The sequence below is a fragment of the Silurus meridionalis genome, chromosome 9, assembly GCF_014805685.1.
Source record: "Silurus meridionalis isolate SWU-2019-XX chromosome 9, ASM1480568v1, whole genome shotgun sequence".
In the NCBI taxonomy this organism is placed as follows: Eukaryota; Metazoa; Chordata; class Actinopteri; order Siluriformes; family Siluridae; genus Silurus; species Silurus meridionalis.
In genome coordinates, this window is record NC_060892.1 from 24687307 (window position 1) to 24705944 (window position 18638).

Sequence of the window (18638 nt, forward strand, 5' to 3'; positions counted from 1 at the left end):
TGTTGAGGAGGTTCAGTCAGGGTTCCAGTTCATTTCGAAAGGTGAGTGGGGTTGAGGAGGTCGGAGTAGGAGGTAGGAGTGTGGGACTACTTAAGAGCTTCCAGCCCAACCTTAACACCTCATGTCTTTATTTAGCTCATATTGTGTACAAGAGCAGTGCCAGTGAAGAGGCCTGGGTGTGGCTAGAGAAATTAAACTCGGGTGCGATAAACCAGTTTTAACAGGGGGGGCAAACACTTTTTCACACAGGGCCATGTAGTTTTGGATTCTGTTTTCCCTCAATAATAACAACCTTCATTTCAAAACTGCATGTTGTGTTCACTTGTGTTCTCTTTTACTAATATTTAAATTAGTTTGATGATCTGAAACATTAAAGTATGTCAAACATGCAAACAATCAAGAAATCAGGAAGGGGCAAAAAAATATATATACTTACCTGCACGTGTCAGGGAAAGCAGTCATGTTTTTCCTGAAGTGACTCTTGACTCGACACGCTGCCTTGCGCCGAGGTGTCAGGTGAAGCCCCTCATTAACACAGCCGGGGTATTCGAAAGAATGAGCAGAGCCGAAGCCCTACTGTTTTTAACGGATCTCGATGGCATACGAACGTCGACTTCTGACAAACCTGCGAATCGAAAAAAAAAAAAAAACACTCCAGCACCTACTTGAGTCACGCCTGAAGTTTATCGTTACGTGTTTAATATTGCCGAGACGTAATTTTGCAGAGAGGCGCGGATTAGCGCACTGTGCTTCGTGAGTACGAAAAGCAAATGATAGGAATTGGGGGTTTTGAGTTGGGGGGAAACAAATATTATAAAGCTGATATCAAAAAGACTTGTTCCAGACGTCTCGAGCGAAATTTGCAGTTGCTCTGAATGACTCGGTATAGATGGCGCTTAATGAGAGGGAATTAAGATAGAGAAAGCCGAAGGCCATGAGGACTGGTTTTAGAATAAATAAATAAATAATCTTGAGCTGATGTCTGAACTCATATGCAAAACCCCTCCGCGTCGTTTCCGAATCCCATTCTTTCCAAGGCGCTATGTAAAACAAGGCAGCCTCATTAATATGTATAGCCAGGCCCTGACTCCTGTAGCACTCAGTTGTCAACAATGGTTTGTAACAAGTCTTTTCCAGAGACTGCCCTTAAATACATTATCAGCAGCGCGGCATGTTACGAGCATCTCCTCCCGCGTGCAACCGCTAACAAACTGTACGTGCGGTTACGGCGCGACGGTGTGCAGGTTTGAAGGCTGCGGCGTGTTGTTCATACGGTACAATCCCAACGCACGCAGAGACAAAGGCAAATAAATATCCGACCGAAATTTCTCCAATTATATCGGAGTCTCGGAGCACGAGGGGTGAACGCGTATGCTAATTATATTCCCGAGTTATGTAAAACGCTCGCATTGTGAGCGAATCCGAGATCGGTTAGCCATTCAGGTTTTTAATGGCTGCCTAATTGCTCCTTTCCCGTTAGTCGTCAACTATTCATGTGAAATTAGCCTGTGATTCAGAGTGTGCCCGAGCACCACGGAGAAGCTTTGATGTGCCGCTTCTGACTGCTGTGGCAGCTCTAATTTGGAGAAAACCGCACTCCGGAACAGAGTTCTGCCGCTACTGTTTGCTAACAGTGAAAGGTGGTTTAAAAAAAAAAAATTGGTTTTACTTGATCAATTTGCGAGAATTCAAGTGGACATTATATCTGATTAGATGCTGTTTCTCGCCAAAAAAAGAGCTTGGGTCGGAGTCACTGAGAGTCTTTGGACACAAGTTAAAGAATGCACACCTGGAGGGAATTTAGGACAGTGGGAGGAAACCTGAGAACCCAAAAGAAATCTACACAAACATAAGTCAAATTTGAACTGCCTTTTAATTCTTCGATATGGAGAAATGCAGAAATGTATGTTGAGTGATTGTGAGTAAATAAGTATGTGAGTATGTGTGTGAGAGAATGAGCGTGTGAATGAGTATGTGGGTGTGTATGAATTTGAATAAAATAGGTGAGTGTGTTTATGAGTGAGAGCTTTGGGTGTGTGTGAGAGTGTCTGTAAATGATTGTGTATGGGGGTTTGAGTGTGTGTGAGTGAATAAGTGAGTATGGAGGGTGTGTGTGTGTGTGTGTGTGTGTGAGAGAGATTGAATGAGTGAGTGAGTATGTGTGTGTGAGTATGTGGGTTTGAGTGAGAGAGTGAGTAGGTGGGTTTGAGTGAACAAGTGAATTAGTGAGTATGTGGGTTTGAGTGAATTAGTGAGTATGTGGGTTTGAGTGAATTAGTGAGTATGTGGGTTTGAGTGAGTGAGTGAGTGAGTATGTGGGTTTGAGTGAGTGAGTGAGTGAGTATGTGGGTTTGAGTGAACAAGTGAATTAGTGAGTATGTGGGTTTGAGTGAATTAGTGAGTATGTGGGTTTGAGTGAGTGAGTGAGTATGTGGGTTTGAGTGAGTGAGTGAGTATGTGGGTTTGAGTGAACAAGTGAATTAGTGAGTATGTGGGTTTGATTGAATTAGTGAGTATGTAGGTTTGAGTGAGTGAGTAAGTATGTGGGTTTGAGTGAGTGAGTGAATCAGTGAGTATGTGGGTTTGAGTGAGTGAGTGAGTATGTGGGTTTAAGTGAATGAGTGAATGAGTGAGTGAGTATGTGGGTTTAAGTGAGTGAGTATGTGGGTTTAAGTGAGTGAGTGAATCAGTGAGTATGTGGGTGTGAGTGAGTGAATGAGTGAGTGAGTATGTGGGTTTGAGTAAATGAGTGAGTATGTGGGTTTGAGTAAATGAGTGAGTATGTGGGTTTGAGTGAGTGAATGAGTAAGTGAGTGAGTATGTGGGTTTGAGTAAATGAGTGAGTATGTGGGTTTGAGTGAGTGAGTGAGTATGTGGGTTTGAGTGAGTGAGTGAATGAGTGAGTGAGTGAGTATGTGGGTTTGAGTGAGTGATTGAGTATGTGGGTTTGAGTGAGTGAGTGAGTATGTGGGTTTGAGTGAATGAGTGAGTATGTGGGTTTGAGTGAGTGAGTGAGTATGTGGGTTTGAGTAAGTGAGTGAGTGAGTATGTGGATTTGAGTGAATGAGTGAGTATGTGGGTTTGAGTGAGTGAGTATGTGGGTTTGAGTAAGTGAGTGAGTATGTGGGTTTGAGTGAGTGAGTGAGTGAGTATGTGGGTTTGAGTGAATGAGTGAGTATGTGGGTTTGAGTGAGTGAGTGAGTGAGTATGTGGGTTTGAGTGAATGAGTGAGTATGTGGGTTTGAGTGAGTGAGTGAGTGAGTATGTGGGTTTGAGTGAGTGAGTATGTGGGTTTGAGTAAGTGAGTGAGTGAGTATGTGGGTTTGAGTGAATGAGTATGTGGGTTTGAGTGAGTGAGTGAGTGAGTATGGGTTTGAGTGAATGAGTGAGTATGTGGGTTTGAGTGAGTGAGTGAGTGAGTATGTGGGTTTGAGTGAATGAGTGAGTATGTGGGTTTGAGTGAGTGAGTGAGTATGTGGGTTTGAGTGAGTGAGTGAGTGAGTATGTGGGTTTGAGTGAACAAGTGAATTAGTGAGTATGTGGGTTTGAGTGAATTAGTGAGTATGTGGGTTTGAGTGAGTGAGTATGTGGGTTTGAGTGAGTGAGTGAGTATGTGGGTTTGAGTGAACAAGTGAATTAGTGAGTATGTGGGTTTGATTGAATTAGTGAGTATGTAGGTTTGAGTGAGTGAGTAAGTATGTGGGTTTGAGTGAGTGAGTGAATCAGTGAGTATGTGGGTTTGAGTGAGTGAGTGAGTATGTGGGTTTAAGTGAATGAGTGAATGAGTGAGTGAGTATGTGGGTTTAAGTGAGTGAGTATGTGGGTTTAAGTGAGTGAGTGAATCAGTGAGTATGTGGGTGTGAGTGAGTGAATGAGTGAGTGAGTATGTGGGTTTGAGTAAATGAGTGAGTATGTGGGTTTGAGTAAATGAGTGAGTATGTGGGTTTGAGTGAGTGAATGAGTAAGTGAGTGAGTATGTGGGTTTGAGTAAATGAGTGAGTATGTGGGTTTGAGGAGTGAGTGAGTATGTGGGTTTGAGTGAGTGAGTGAATGAGTGAGTGAGTGAGTATGTGGGTTTGAGTGAGTGATTGAGTATGTGGGTTTGAGTGAGTGAGTGAGTATGTGGGTTTGAGTGAATGAGTGAGTATGTGGGTTTGAGTGAGTGAGTGAGTATGTGGGTTTGAGTAAGTGAGTGAGTGAGTATGTGGATTTGAGTGAATGAGTGAGTATGTGGGTTTGAGTGAGTGAGTATGTGGGTTTGAGTAAGTGAGTGAGTATGTGGGTTTGAGTGAGTGAGTGAGTGAGTATGTGGGTTTGAGTGAATGAGTGAGTATGTGGGTTTGAGTGAGTGAGTGAGTGAGTATGTGGGTTTGAGTAAAGAGTGAGTATGTGGGTTTGAGTGAGTGAGTGAGTGAGTATGTGGGTTTGAGTGAGTGAGTATGTGGGTTTGAGTGAGTGAGTGAGTATGTGGGTTTGAGTGAATGAGTATGTGGGTTTGAGTGAGTGAGTGAGTATGTGGGTTTGAGTGAATGAGTGAGTATGTGGGTTTGAGTGAGTGAGTGAGTGAGTGTGGGTTTGAGTGAATGAGTGAGTATGTGGGTTTGAGTGAGTGAGTGAGTGAGTATGTGGGTTTGAGTGAGTGAGTATGTGGGTTTGAGTAAGTGAGTGAGTGAGTATGTGGGTTTGAGTGAGTGAGTATGTGGGTTTGAGTAAGTGAGTGAGTGAGTATGTGGGTTTGAGTGAATGAGTGAGTATGTGGGTTTGAGTGAGTGAGTGAGTATGTGGGTTTGAGTGAGTGAGTATGTGGGTTTGAGTAAGTGAGTGAGTGAGTATGTGGGTTTGAGTGAATGAGTGAGTATGTGGGTTTGAGTGAGTGAGTGAGTGAGCGAGCATGTGGGTTTAAGTAAATCAGTGAGTATGTGGGTTTGAGTGAATGAGTGGGTATGTGAGTTTGATTAAGTGAGTGAATTACTAAGTATGTGTGGGTTTGAGTAAAGAGTGAGTATGTGGGTTTGAGTGAGTAAGTAAGTGAGTGAGTATGTGGGAGTGAGTGAGTGAGTGAGTATGTGGGTTTGAGTGAGTGAGTAAGTGAGTGAGTATGTGGGAGTGAGTGAGTGAGTGAGTATGTGGGTTTGAGTCAGTGAATTAGTGGGTTTGAGTAAATGAGTGAGAATGTTGGCTTGAGTGAGAGTAGGTATGTGGTTTTGTGCAATTTAGTGAGTGAATGAGTGAGTATGTGGGTTCATATGAGTGTGTGTAAATTAGTGGGTAAATGAGTAAACAGGTATGCATGCAAATATGCATATAAGTGTGGGTGAATGGGTGAGTTAATGAGTGGGTATGTGGGTTTAAGTGAGTGAGTGAATAAGTGAGTCTCTGGGTTTGAGTGAGTTAATGAGTGAGGATGTGGGTTTGAGTGAGTGAGTGAATGATTGTGTGTGAATAAGTGAGTGTGTGAGTTTGAGAGGTATGTGGGTGAATGAGTGAGTATACAGGCATAAGAGTGGGTGTGAATGAGTATATAGTTTGAGTGAGTGAATGCTGAATTGGTGTTTAGTAGGTGAATGAGTGATTGGGGGTCTATGATTTAAAAAGGCAGACATTGCATTCTATCTTACATTACACAGAAGGATGTAAGGCGTGTGGATAACATTTTCTGCTCCTCCTTGGTTTCATGCAGACTTTAGCACCTCGAGGAAACATCTCTTGGTCAATTCTCCCGGAATGAAAAGTGGAGCCTGACTTTCAGAACGAATGAAGTATTACGTTGGTTGCTTTCATATAATTTTTTTATTCTGAAGTTAATAAGATACTGATTGTGTTTGTCTTCTTAGTTCTAGATTGATGACACGAGGGGGAAGAATAGCATCACAAAGAAAGGAGAAGATGAGCGCAGAGATTTGACAAAAGTCGAAACAATCACTCAATATAGCACACATGAATGGGGAGATGGAACAAGGAGAAGTCTGGCTGATGTGAACAAAGCTTATCTGCTTTAAAGAAAAATGTCATTGAGGTAACGTTCTCATTGTTTAACATTTTCATTAGCTTTCAGACAATTCAACTACTACTATCCTTCTGCTTTTGTGTCAAATATGATAAAAAAAAATGCTACTCTGTATTTGTGTGAGTGAATAAGAGCGTTTGAATGAATAAGTGAGTAACTGATTGTGTGAAAGTGAGTAAATGTAAGTGACTTATTGTGAGTGAATGTGAGTGAATGTGAGTGAGTTAATGTGTGTGTGTGTGTGAATGTGAATGTGTGTGTGAATGAATGTGAGTGAGTGTGAATGTGAGTGAATGTGAATGTGAGTGTGTGAATGTGAGTGAGTTAATGTGAGTGTGTGAGTGTGTGAATGTAAGTGTGTGTGAATGAATGTAAGTGAGTTAATGTGAGTGTGAATGTGAGTGTGAGAGTATGAGTGAATGTGTGTGTGTGTGTGTGTGTGTGTGTGTGTGTGTGTAAGTGAGTTACTGTGTGTGAGTGTGAGTGTGTGAATGTGAGTGTTTGAGTGTGGGAATAAAGGTGAGTGAGTGTGTGTGAGTGTGTGAGTGTGTGTGTGTGTGTGTGTGTGTGTGTGAATGAATGTGAGTGAGTTAATGTGAGTGAATGTAAGTGAGTGTGTGAGTGTGAATGTGAGTGAGTGAGTGAATGTGAGTGTGAGAGTATGAGTGAATGTGTGTGTGAATGAATGTGAGTGAGTTAATGTGAGTGTGTGAATGTGAGTGAGTGTGTGAATGTGAGTGAGTGAATGTGTGAATGTGAGAGAGTAACTGTGAGTGAATGTGTGTGTGTGAATGTGAGTGAGTTAATGTGTGTGTGAATGTGTGAATGTGAGTGTGTGTGTGTAAATGAATGTGAGTGAGTGTGTGTGAGTGTGAATGTGAGTAAGTGTGTGTGTATGTGAATGAATGTGAGTGAGTTAATGTGAGTGAATGTGAATGAGTGTGTGAATGTGAGAGAGTGAGTGTGAGTGATTGTGAGTGAGTGAATGTGTGTGTGTGTGAATGTGAGAGAGTGAGTGAGTGTGAGTGAATGTGTGTGTGTGTATGTGCGTGGTGTAGTTTCAAGAGGTAACATCAGTTGTTTATGAAAGTCAAAGCCAAATGCTCTTTTTCCTGTTGCTAACACATCTTGTCATGTGACATTGCTGTACATATGGTCAGTCTGTCCTGAGGCAAGGTGCACGCGTGTGTGTGTGTGTGTGTGTGTGTGTGTGTGTGTGTGTGTGTGTGTGTGTGTGTGTGTGTGTGTGCACATATGGGAGATGTGTCTTGTATCTTGAGAGGTATGCAGATGCCATGTGTCCCTGCCATCTTTCTCTGTTTGTAGTTCAGGTCAGAGCAGGCCACGGTGAACACACAAACACTGGGTTTAACACTAACAGCTAGTCAGAGTGGCAGTAGATGCGTGATGTGATATGCATGCTAACACAGATATACCTCAGGTCACGGAATCTCGACCTTACGGCGGATTGTGTATATCATAATAAGGAGTACAAGTCACCAAAAACCATTTGATTGGTAAAAAAAATCACCCACAAAAAAAAAGAATTAAGTGCAAAATGTTAAAATATATGAAATATTTGAATGTATAAAAGCATGTCTTATTTCCATGACATTCGTTACCTTTAGTTCTTGGGTTCTGGTTCATGCCAGTTCATTCACACTTCTTGTTATTCATATTGTTTCATTTGTGTTGGATTTGTGACCTTAATTTATGTCCCCATGGCTATGATTGGTAATGCTGATGCTACTAAGAGTCATGCTATATTATTGAAAGATGAAATTCTTATGATAAAACGCTGTAGAAAGTTTGCCACCATTGCTTTGGTTTGGCAAGAAAAGAGGCAAGATTTAGGAAAAAGCAGAACATCTAATAAAAATAGAGTTAAAGAGTTATCTGGCTTTTCCAGCCAGAGCTGGTTCTTTCCCAAATAGTTGGAGGCACACAATTGTATAAGACGTCTTTGGATGTGGAAGCATCGAAAACCAAGAGATCCAAACCTGTTCCAGTATGATAATACTTCTCTGCACAAAGCCAGCTCCATTAAGATATTTATTACATAGGTTGAAGATCTTGAGTAGCCTGCTATATTATGTCTGGAACATCAAGTCAAGTCAAGTTTATTTCTATAGCGCTTTTCGCAACAGACATTGTCTCAAAGCAGCTTTACAGAAATCAACAGTGAAGGTGAATGGTGTGTATTTATCCCTGATGAGCAGCCGTGGTGACTGTGGCAAGGAAAAACTCCCTTAGATGTTATGAGGAAGAAACCTTGAGAGGAACCAGACTCAAAAGGGGAACCCATCCTCATTTGGGTGACATCAAGAGTGTGATCATAAATCTTTCAACAATACAGAACACTGGAGAGTGAGAACTTACATGAGAATCTTTCTTGACGAGTGGAGGGTATTATGACAGCAAATGGAGACTGAATGTGGAATTGGACGTTCAAAAAAGCGAAGAGAACATTGTGATGAATGAGAAACTGAGAAATATCGGATATATGTCACGGAAATATATTTTCCTTATCAAATCAGAGTTTTGACGAAGAAGCAAAGGCGATGAATCAGACCTCAAAATTCATTATTAGGGGTCCAAGCACTAGAGCTCTCGCCTGAAATCTGGTGCCTTGACCCGGATTTAAAAATGATCATCATTATTATATTAATTTCCAAATCATTTACATTATACATGGGTCAAAGAAATGACCCTAAATTACTATTTTTACAGGGCTACAGATCCTTGATGTTATTTTGGTTTTGTTTTGATCCACATTATAGTAAATATTCTTTCTTTCTCTTCATATACACACAACTTTGGCCATATTAATCTGAATCTTGCTTTCTATACAGCGAAGTTGCTGTTTCAGAAGTGTAATGATACACTCCCTTCTCTTTCCCTTTCCCCTTCCCCTTCCCATCCTCTCCCCTTGGCATCCGAATGCAGGTTTGTTGTCAAGTGCTGACTGTGTTTCTTTATCATGGTCAATACTACCCCCGAGATTCCTGCACTGTCACTATGGCGATAAAGGCGTACTTAAGAGGTTTAAGAGGTCGAATGATTTCATACAGGATTACAAATGAGAATCGAATTTACTCTGACCATCAAATCGAACCCACACTATATATTCGGACACCTGATTTCTCCAGCCATATGTGGTTCTTCTCATATGCAGTAGCACTAGATACAACTAGGAGACCCAAATCTGTTCAAGCATGACACAAAGCCAGCTCCATGAAGATGTGATTTACAGGGGTTGGAAGATCTTGAGTGGCCTGCTGTAGAGCTCTGACCCCAATCCTATTGGGATGACTTGGAATCCTGACTGCATCCCAGGCAAATGAAGATGCGTTAAAGTGGAAGATCTTGAGTGGCCTGCTTTAGAGCTACGTATATAGAGCTTTAACCTAAACACCTTTGAAATAAATTAGGACGCCACCCAGGCTTTCTACGTGACTTAACGAACGCTCATATGACTGAATAAGCATGAATCCTCAAAGCCAAAATCTAGTGGAACATCTTCCCAGAAGAGTGGAGGTTTGTAGAACAGGAAATGGGGACCACATTTGGAATGGGATGTTAAAAAAAAAAAAAAAAAAGCACAAAGAAAGTACTTTATTTATCTACAGTAAAAAACTTTCTTTTGGCTTTACCCATTAGGGGTCGCCACAGCGGACCATCCGCATGTTTGATTTGGCACATGTTTTTACGCTGGATGCCCTTCCTAACGCAACCCTCCCCATTTATCCGGGCTTGGGACCGGCACTAAAACATGCAACCTAATGCCTGGGGTTTGTTCCCTGACCTGGGATCGAACCCGGGCCGCAGCGGTTCAATCCCCGGTCAGGGAACCAACCCCAGCCATTAGGGTGGCACAAGCCTTGGTATCACTTTTAAAATAGTCCCCTTGCACAGCAATACAGCACTCGCCGCTTTCCGACCCCTTCTGGAACGTGTCCTTCTTTTCGAACATCGTCTGCGATTCAACGGTGTCAAAACGGCGACCTTTGCGCCTCCTCTTCGGGAACAGGGAAGTCGGTAGGAGACAAATCCGGCGAGTAGGGTGGGTGCGTAAATGAAAGAAGATGGTCAGAATAGCGGCAGTCGCGTATCACATTGACTTCTGAAGGTCGGTGCTCTCCGTGACTGTGCGTGCAGCCTTGTGCTGCCATCTGTTGGCGTGTCACAAAACTAGTCTCGAAACCTTTCGATGCTGTGAAGAAACTAAAAAGTTCTGCGAGATTTATTTTGTTTTACTGATTTATTATTATTATTTATTATTGATTTATAGACTCCTACCTCTCCCTATACCCCACACACACACATTATTTATTTAACCTTTTTCTGACATTATTCATACATACACACACGAGTTGCCTTCCTGCAATCAGCTTGTTTAGCCTACTTATGCATGCAGGAAACTCTCATGAGCATCGCTGTATGCGCATGTTTTCGTAGCAGCCGTTCCTCCCCGAATCCGAATCTATGCGCGATAGATGATTTGTAGGAAACGTAGAAAACGAAGGAGATATATTTTTTTTTCTGGAAGAAAGCGACGCTCTTTCTCACCTCCTGCTTTGTCATTCTCGATGGCATGATGCAGAAATAAGTGATAGCTGTTATTCATATTATTTTGCCTTGGTGTGAGAGGGTGGTTGTATCTGACAGATCAGGGATGAGTAGGAGAAAAAGAAGAGGTCCAGATCTTTATAATCTTCCTATCTGAACCAATGCTGAGGATCAGACACTGTCAGATACATGTCCACTGGTGTGTATGAGGGTGTTTGTTTCTCTCTCTCTCTCTCTCTCTCTCTCTCTCTCTCTCTCTCTCTCTCTCTCTCTCTATATATATATATATATATATATATATATATATCCATTTTATCTTAACTGAAATCAGAGCTGTATTCCGTATCTCTCTCCTTGCTGCACATACGAGGTGTTTCTTGGCCCGGTTGCGACATCGGACTTACGTCGAGAGCTTGTGGTCTTTATCTCCCAGCCTCAAACTGATAGCGGTGTCACAGACAACACCGACACGCCAACATGTCCAGCTACACGCCTGCAGGTCAGCAGGGGCTCTCGCTATGGGAGCTTGGAGATACAGTATGTGGCGAGCGACTTCCACAATCTTCTCCATAACCTCACCTGAGGTGCTGAGCAGACTGCAGACCGCTGTTTTTTTTAATATTGTGCATTATGTGTCACATGTTGTTTGTTCGATCATGTCGGTCTTCAGGCGTTGGGGGGAGAAAGATCTCGCATCTGATAATCTGCATTTTGTCTGCATATCTTATACAGCAGAAGCGCGGGCCAAATTTGATCCCGAGCTCAGATCTAAGGAAGATCTCGAGTGGCCTGCTATAGAGCTCTATTCTCATCCGTACTAAAAACCTTTGGGATGAATGTGAACAGAACCCCAGGTTTCCTCACATCACCTTCATCAGTACCTGACTTTACTAACACTCTTGTGGCTGATGAACACAAATGTCCACAAGCACACTGCAAAAATCGTGTGAAACATCTTCCCAGAAGAGTGGAGAGAATTAGAAGAGCAAATTGGGACTAATTGTGGAATGTGTTGCTAAAAAAATCACATACAAAAACATATGACCAGGTGTCCGCAAACTTTTGGCAAGATAGTGAATGGATCAATGAATGGATGTCATGCAAACTTACTATATCATTATTATTATTTTTGGAACGGAGTTATTTCTTCAATCCCAGAGTTTTGTGAATTTATCCAGCCTATTGAACGAACACACACACACACACACACACACACACACACACACACACACACACACACACACCTATATATGCACGCTCCCTGTCTGTTTTTTTCTCTTCACTTCTACAGAAAAACTGCACTGGAATATGAATAAAGGCCTGAAGAGATGGAGAAAGTGAAACACGGAAAGAGCAAAAAAATAAAAAAATAAAATCCCCTCCGTTTTTTCCTCCCCTCCGGCCCATCGGTGCTCCACTTGGTGCTGAATGAAAGGTCTTTCTCCGGCTGAGAGATAAACTGTTGTGAAGACCGAGACGAGCAGTGACGGTGCTGTACAGTAAAAACGCTCTCAAACTCAGAAGCACCTGCCCTCCATGAGCATCAACACTGCACTCACCTGGTGCTTTCCCTCAACCGCCACCTTCAAGAAGAATAGTGTCAGTTCGTTCTTTCTTTCTTTCTCCTTCCCTCATTTCTTTCTTTCTTTTTATCTTTTTCTTTCTTTCTTTCTTTCTTTCTTTCTTTCTTTCTTTCTTTCTTTCTTTCTTTCTTTCTTTCTTTCTTTCTGTCTTTCTTGTCCTCATTTCTATCTTTCTTTCTTTCTTTCTTTCTTTCTTTCTTTCTTTCTTTCTTTCTTTCTTTCTTTCTTTCTTTCTTTCTTTCTATATCTTTTGGCTTTGTTTGTTATTCATTCATTCTTTCTTTCTTTCTTTCTTTCTTTCTTTCTTTCTTTCTTCTTTCTTTCTTTCTTTCTTTCTATCTTTTGGCTTTGTTTGTTTATCTTTCTTTCTTTCTTTCTTTCTTTCTTTCTTACTTTCTTTCTTTCCTTCCTCATTTCTTTCTTTCTTTCTTTCTTTCTTTCTTTCTTTCTTTCTTTCTTTCTTTCTTTCTTTCTTTCTTTCTTTCTTTTTCACTCATTTCTTTCTTTCTTTCTTTCTTTTTCACTCATTTCTTTCTTTCTTTCTTTCTTTCTTTCTTTCTTTCTTTCTTTCTTTCTTTCTTTCTTTCTTTCTTTCTTTTTCACTCATTTCTTTCTTTCTTTCTTTCTTTCTTTCTTTCTTTCTTTCTTTCTTTCTTTCTTTCTTTCTTTTTTCTTTTTGTTTCCTAATTATTATCTCTTTATATACAGTATGGAAGAGGCCATGCATTTTATCTTTCTTGTTTTCTCACGATCTCATATCGGATGCACAGAAAAACAGCTTTTATTATGTTGCGATTGCGAGAAAACAATTAAAAAAAATATTAGAATGCGTGGCCTCTTAGGACTTCATATGCTATATCAGGTTGTTGTTTTTATTTTTTTATTTTTTTATTAGAAAATAGATAGATACTAAAGGACTGAACCCAGCACTGTACCCAACAAACACACATCATGCATACGCTAGAATATTTCCAAGAAGATAAATTCATAGGTAGTTTACATTAACGTATATTCCAGTTGGCCCTGGTCCCAGGACCGTAGGTGTTCTGTCCGTCTTCTCTCGCATGATAAAGCATTCACATGGAAGACATGCTTGTGTCCTCTGACTATCAGTGTACTGTACATTTACACCGATGTGTCCTCGTTTCCGCTTTCTGCTTCTCTTTGCGTCCCGTTTGCATTTTGCTATTAGCTGTTTTCCATTCGAGTGGAAACGGTTCATATTAGGAAAGCTTCCAGTGAAGGTAGAATCCAAACCCCCTTTAATCTGCCATATTATTGAATTAAAGGCTTACGTCTGCTCTGTGTGCGCTCAGTTATTTCATTTTCAATGGTGTGCTCATTCCAGCTTTCAATTAAGGTAGATCAGTTGCCTAACGATGGAAAAAGCGAGGAGTGTGGAGGCGATCATGGAGCAAAAGATGTCGGGGAAGGGGGATTCAGCAAGAGGATTACACTGTTTTTCTCTTCCTCTGGAAGAGCAGCCTGACCTAGTCATAGCAATTTAGCCTTTTTTGGTTTTGTTTTGTTTTACAATTGGTCTATTTAATGTATACCATACTGCATTGCTTTATATTTCCATTAAAAGTACTTTTACTTCGAGAAATTTATAATTAAGAACATGTAAAAATATCTATGGAAGCCCGTTTTCACCACATAAACAAAAGTCTGTGAAATTTGTTCTTCGCATATCCCAGCTTGCTCAGAAACTGGGGTCAGAGTGAGCACAGAGTGTTAAGGGCCTTGCTCAAGGGCCCAAGAGTGGCATCTTGAACCCCCAACCTTCCGATCAGTAACCCAGCACTTTACCCACTTAAGCTCCCACAGCCTATTTCTCACAATTCCGACTTTATTTCCCGCAACTCCGACTTTTTTTTTCAAAAACCTTTGTCATTTCCGGTGCATCCACCAGTAAGCTTGATGTCGGCTTGAAGTGTGAAGTTGTTGGTGTATGAACGAGGCTCTGGATAAGGGCACCTACTAAATGCCGTAAATGTAAGCGCCCGGGAAAGGTACACATACAACACCTGCCATTCACTTTATTGGAATATTGGCAGGTTTGTTAAACAAACAATTTGGTTCAGATACAATAACATACCAATAGTTTGACTAGTTATTGTGTCTGCCCAAATAGTTGTTTTGACTGCTATAATACCGTTTTTGAAAAACTCGTTAATGTATTTTTCTTTATCGTGACCCTGAAAGCTACCTCTAGCAGGATGTCTTAGCTGCAGCACCGAACCACTTGATATAATGCCCGACTGTAATCATTCTCCAGGAAAGCATCGAGCCGTCATTGCAAGATCAATTTTTTTTCCCTCTAATAGAAATTGTTCCTTTGACAATGTCAATTGCCTAACTCTCGCTTGTCGCTTGACAGCTACCAATAAGGAGGCTGAAAATTTGCGTCTGCTTGGCCTGAATTTCTGAGCTGCCGCACAGATCCATTATACAGCCAAAACTTTGTGGATACCAGACCATAAAGTTTGTATCTGCTTTTAAAACATCCCCTTCCACCTTCTCATTTACTTCTAGATTTTGGAGATTTGGAGTGCTGGGGTGTGTTCCATTTAATCCCAGAGGTGTTCAGGAGGTCCGAGCTCTATAACAGGCCACCACCACCATTCTTCTACAATACATATTCCATAATGTGTAAATCATATAATCATGGACTTGGTTTTGTGCACAAGGGCATTGTGATGGTGGAACAGGTTTGAGTCTCCTATTCTCAAGTTAAGGGATAATTATATGCTACTGCATTTAAAGACTAAGTAGATGGAAGCAGAGATCCTACTGGGAGAAAAATAAAAAATCTCAAGATACAATACATCAGAAAGCTCTTGAAAACTCAGTAATTGAATAATTATTATAGGTATTAAATTTGCCTGAATTTTTAGTCTTCACCACAACTGGAGATCAGTCTGTAAAAGCTGTACCCTGCAGCTAAGCACATTCCCTATATACAATAAAGTGATCATTTGCTTTTAAAATAATTCCTCTTTATCGGTAAGTCACGGGATTTAAAAACCTTCAACGGTGTGGAAAATATTTCATGCCACCGCATCCAAAGACGTCCTACAGAAATGCGTGGTAACAGTTTGTAGAAGAACCTCAAATGGCTGGAAATGTCAGGTGTCCCAATACTTTCCATATAGTGCATTGTTTTTTGCTTGTTTAATAAATTTTGAACATTTTTTAGACTTGAGTCAACAATTTTGAGTTTCAAGAGTTGTTGGGTTTCTTCATGGTAATAGATGACACTCATTTTTCTTGCTTTAAAAGGCTGTCTTTATGATTTATTTTATTTATTTATTTTTATTTTTTTTAGATGTATTACAGTTCAGTTATTTTCCCTATTTGGTTTGTTTTGCACAACCATGGAAAAAATATTGGGACACCTGACCTTTCCTGCCATATGGTTCTTCTCTAAACTCTTACCACACAGCTGGAGGCACACAAATCTATCGGACTTTTTTAAAGATCTTGAGTGGCCTGCTATAGTGTGCTGATCTCTATCCTACTGAACACCCTTGGAATAAATTGGAACACTGACTGCACCCCAGACCTGACTTTACTAAGACCCTTGTGGCTGTTGAACACATGTCTGCAAGCACACATTGAAATCTGGTGAAACATCTTTCTAGAAGAGTGGAGGGAATTATAAGTGTTCCCTCTAAATGTGAAATGCGATGCACATACCATACCACATGTCTGCAAACATTTGGCAATATAGTGTAATTAATCATTTTGGGGTGCCAATAATTTTTGAGCATACTTATCTGTATCTCTCACTCTAGTATAAACACTTAGATTATGCTCAATTTAAGCCTAAATAAGCGGTAGTTAAATACCAATGCTTCAAGACTAAAACGTTTGATCCCTCTCATGCACATGAAGCGAATCTGGCAGTAATTTATACTAATGCCACAATAATAGACATAATATCCAGCCATAGTTCTCAGAGAACACACACACACACACACACACACACACACACACACACACACACACACACACACACACACACACACACACACACACACACTTCATCAGTAGATCTTCTTATACCGTAGCAACAGAAGGTCAGCCTGGTGAAACTCTTAAAGTCTATGACACTAATGGTGATGCACACTCCCAGTATTTCATATCAATCCCCTCTAAATGATCCTGTGTTGTCTCCCAAGTCCCGATTTCAAAAATTGCTATCCAAGAAAGTTACCCAAGAATATCACACACTTGCACTCATTCTTTCCAGCTAGAATTTCAGATTTTAGCAGAATAAAAGCTTTTTTTTTTCTTTCCCTGTCAAGACAAAGGTGATAAAGTCCCGGGTTTGGAGAAAAGCTGATTCGGGTTGATTCATGGCCTGTTGGTGGTGGCACATTGAAGGCTTTTTGTTCAGCCGTCCTCTCGCTGGAGTTGACTGATTGAGATTGCTTCGCCTCCACGGACTCCCATGGCTCCTTCTGTATCTGGAGAGAATGGGGTGATCAGGGAGAGGAGGAGGGAACGAGGTGATTGGGGGTTAAGAGGTGGAGAAGGAGGACAGCGGCCGGTGCTGAACTCCCTCCCTTCTACACAATGACCAGTGGACTAAATCAGTGAGGACATTCTTTCTTTCTTACATGAGCAAATCTGTTGGCAGTCTTAAAATTTCCTGTCCTTCTGACCTGCTGTCAAGCCATTTATCCATCCACCATTTTGTTCCTCTTTCCACCAGGCCACTCAGGATCTTCCACTTCAAACCAAATCTTCATGGAGCTGGTTTTGTGCACAGAGACATTGTCATGCTGGAACAGTTTTGGGGCTCCTAGTTCAAGTAAATGCAAAATTTTATACCTGTTTTACAAGTCCCAATACTTTTGTCTGTATAGTGTACCTTAGTGTAGAAGTTTGTGCCCCCCTCTGATTTATTGTGAAGAACATTACATTTACATCATTTGGAAGATTCCCTAAGTTATCTTAAGTAGGTAGTGCTGGGATTTAAAATCATGACCTTCCTTCCGATCAGGGGTCCAACATCTAATCCACTTGGCCACTACTTCCCTATTAGATCTCTTATAGACCTCTTGTATTTGTATAGCGCTTTTTACAATGGACATTTTCTCAAAGCAGCTTTACACAGATAATGTGGTAAGAAAGAATGAATGAATTGTTCTTTATAAGTGTAAGTTTGTCAATAATGAGCGAGCTGGTGAAGACTATAGCAAGGAAAAACACTCTGGAATGGCATTAGGAAGAAACCTTTATAGGAACCAGACTTACAAGGGACTCCAGATTCATCTGGGTGGCACGGAATGTCTGTTTATTACAGCTAAATGTTGAGATGATGGACAAGATTAGAAATTAGTTTATTAGAGGGACAACGCATGTAGGAGACAAGGTGAGGAAGGTGAGATTGAGATGATTTGGACATGTGCAGTGGACATGGGGTATATAAGTAGGAGAATGCTGAGGATGGAGCCACCAGGAAGGAGCAAAAGAGGAAGGCCATGGATGTGGTGAGGAAGACATGCAGGTAGTTGGGGTGAAAGAGGCAGATGTAGCGGACAGGGGGGTGTGGAGATGGATGATTCGCTGTGGCGACCCCTAATGGGAGAAGACTAAAAGAAGTTGAGGTGTGCAGTGATGATCAAATGCAAACTGTGCCCAGAGGGGCAGGAACAGTGGTCACTGGTACCTCAGAAGCATGTTTACCTTGACCGGGAGAGAGAGAGAAGAGGGGTGACAGGAAGAGAAAGATATGGACTATTAAGTATCCTTATTGTTGTATAAAAGTTGCAAGATTTGCTCTAGCAGCATAACTCAAAGGGAGAGCCAGAAGGTAACACAGATATGAGAGATCTCTCGGATAAGAGACGGCCCGCCACACCACCGTCAACAAACGTGAGTGAACATGTGAGAGCGAGGGGACAACAGCATACAAATATCCCAGTTAACCGAACCCTCTATATCCATGATCCCTCCAGATCTGCGCCTTTACCTAAGAAAAAATCTACCGATCAAAGGCTTGACTAAATAAATATGTTTTCAGCCTCGACTTGAACACTGAGACTCTGAGTTCCGAGCACTAAATGGAAGGCTGTTCCATAACTGTGGGACTTCATATGAGAAACATCTGCCTCCTTAAGAACATTACAAAGAAAGTTAGACTCTGTATACCAGCTGAAAGCTGACAAAATAAAAATGAATTCATTATAAGGCTCTAGATTTAACATTTTGGCCAGAAAGACCAAGAAAAAAAATTCAGAGTGCTGCATGAAGATATTAAAACCAAGAGGTCATATTAATTTAATGACCTCTGGCCAGTAAAAGCTCTTAATACTCATCATTTATAACTCGCTAGGGGCACGTTCATGGCCTTTGCCGCTGACATTAAGGCATTAGAGCGTCACCTGGAGCTCGCTCGTGGTCTCATAAGAGCTCCATGCTAGAGTGCTCCATTAGGTTGCCATGGTGATTGATGAGCAGCCCCTTCT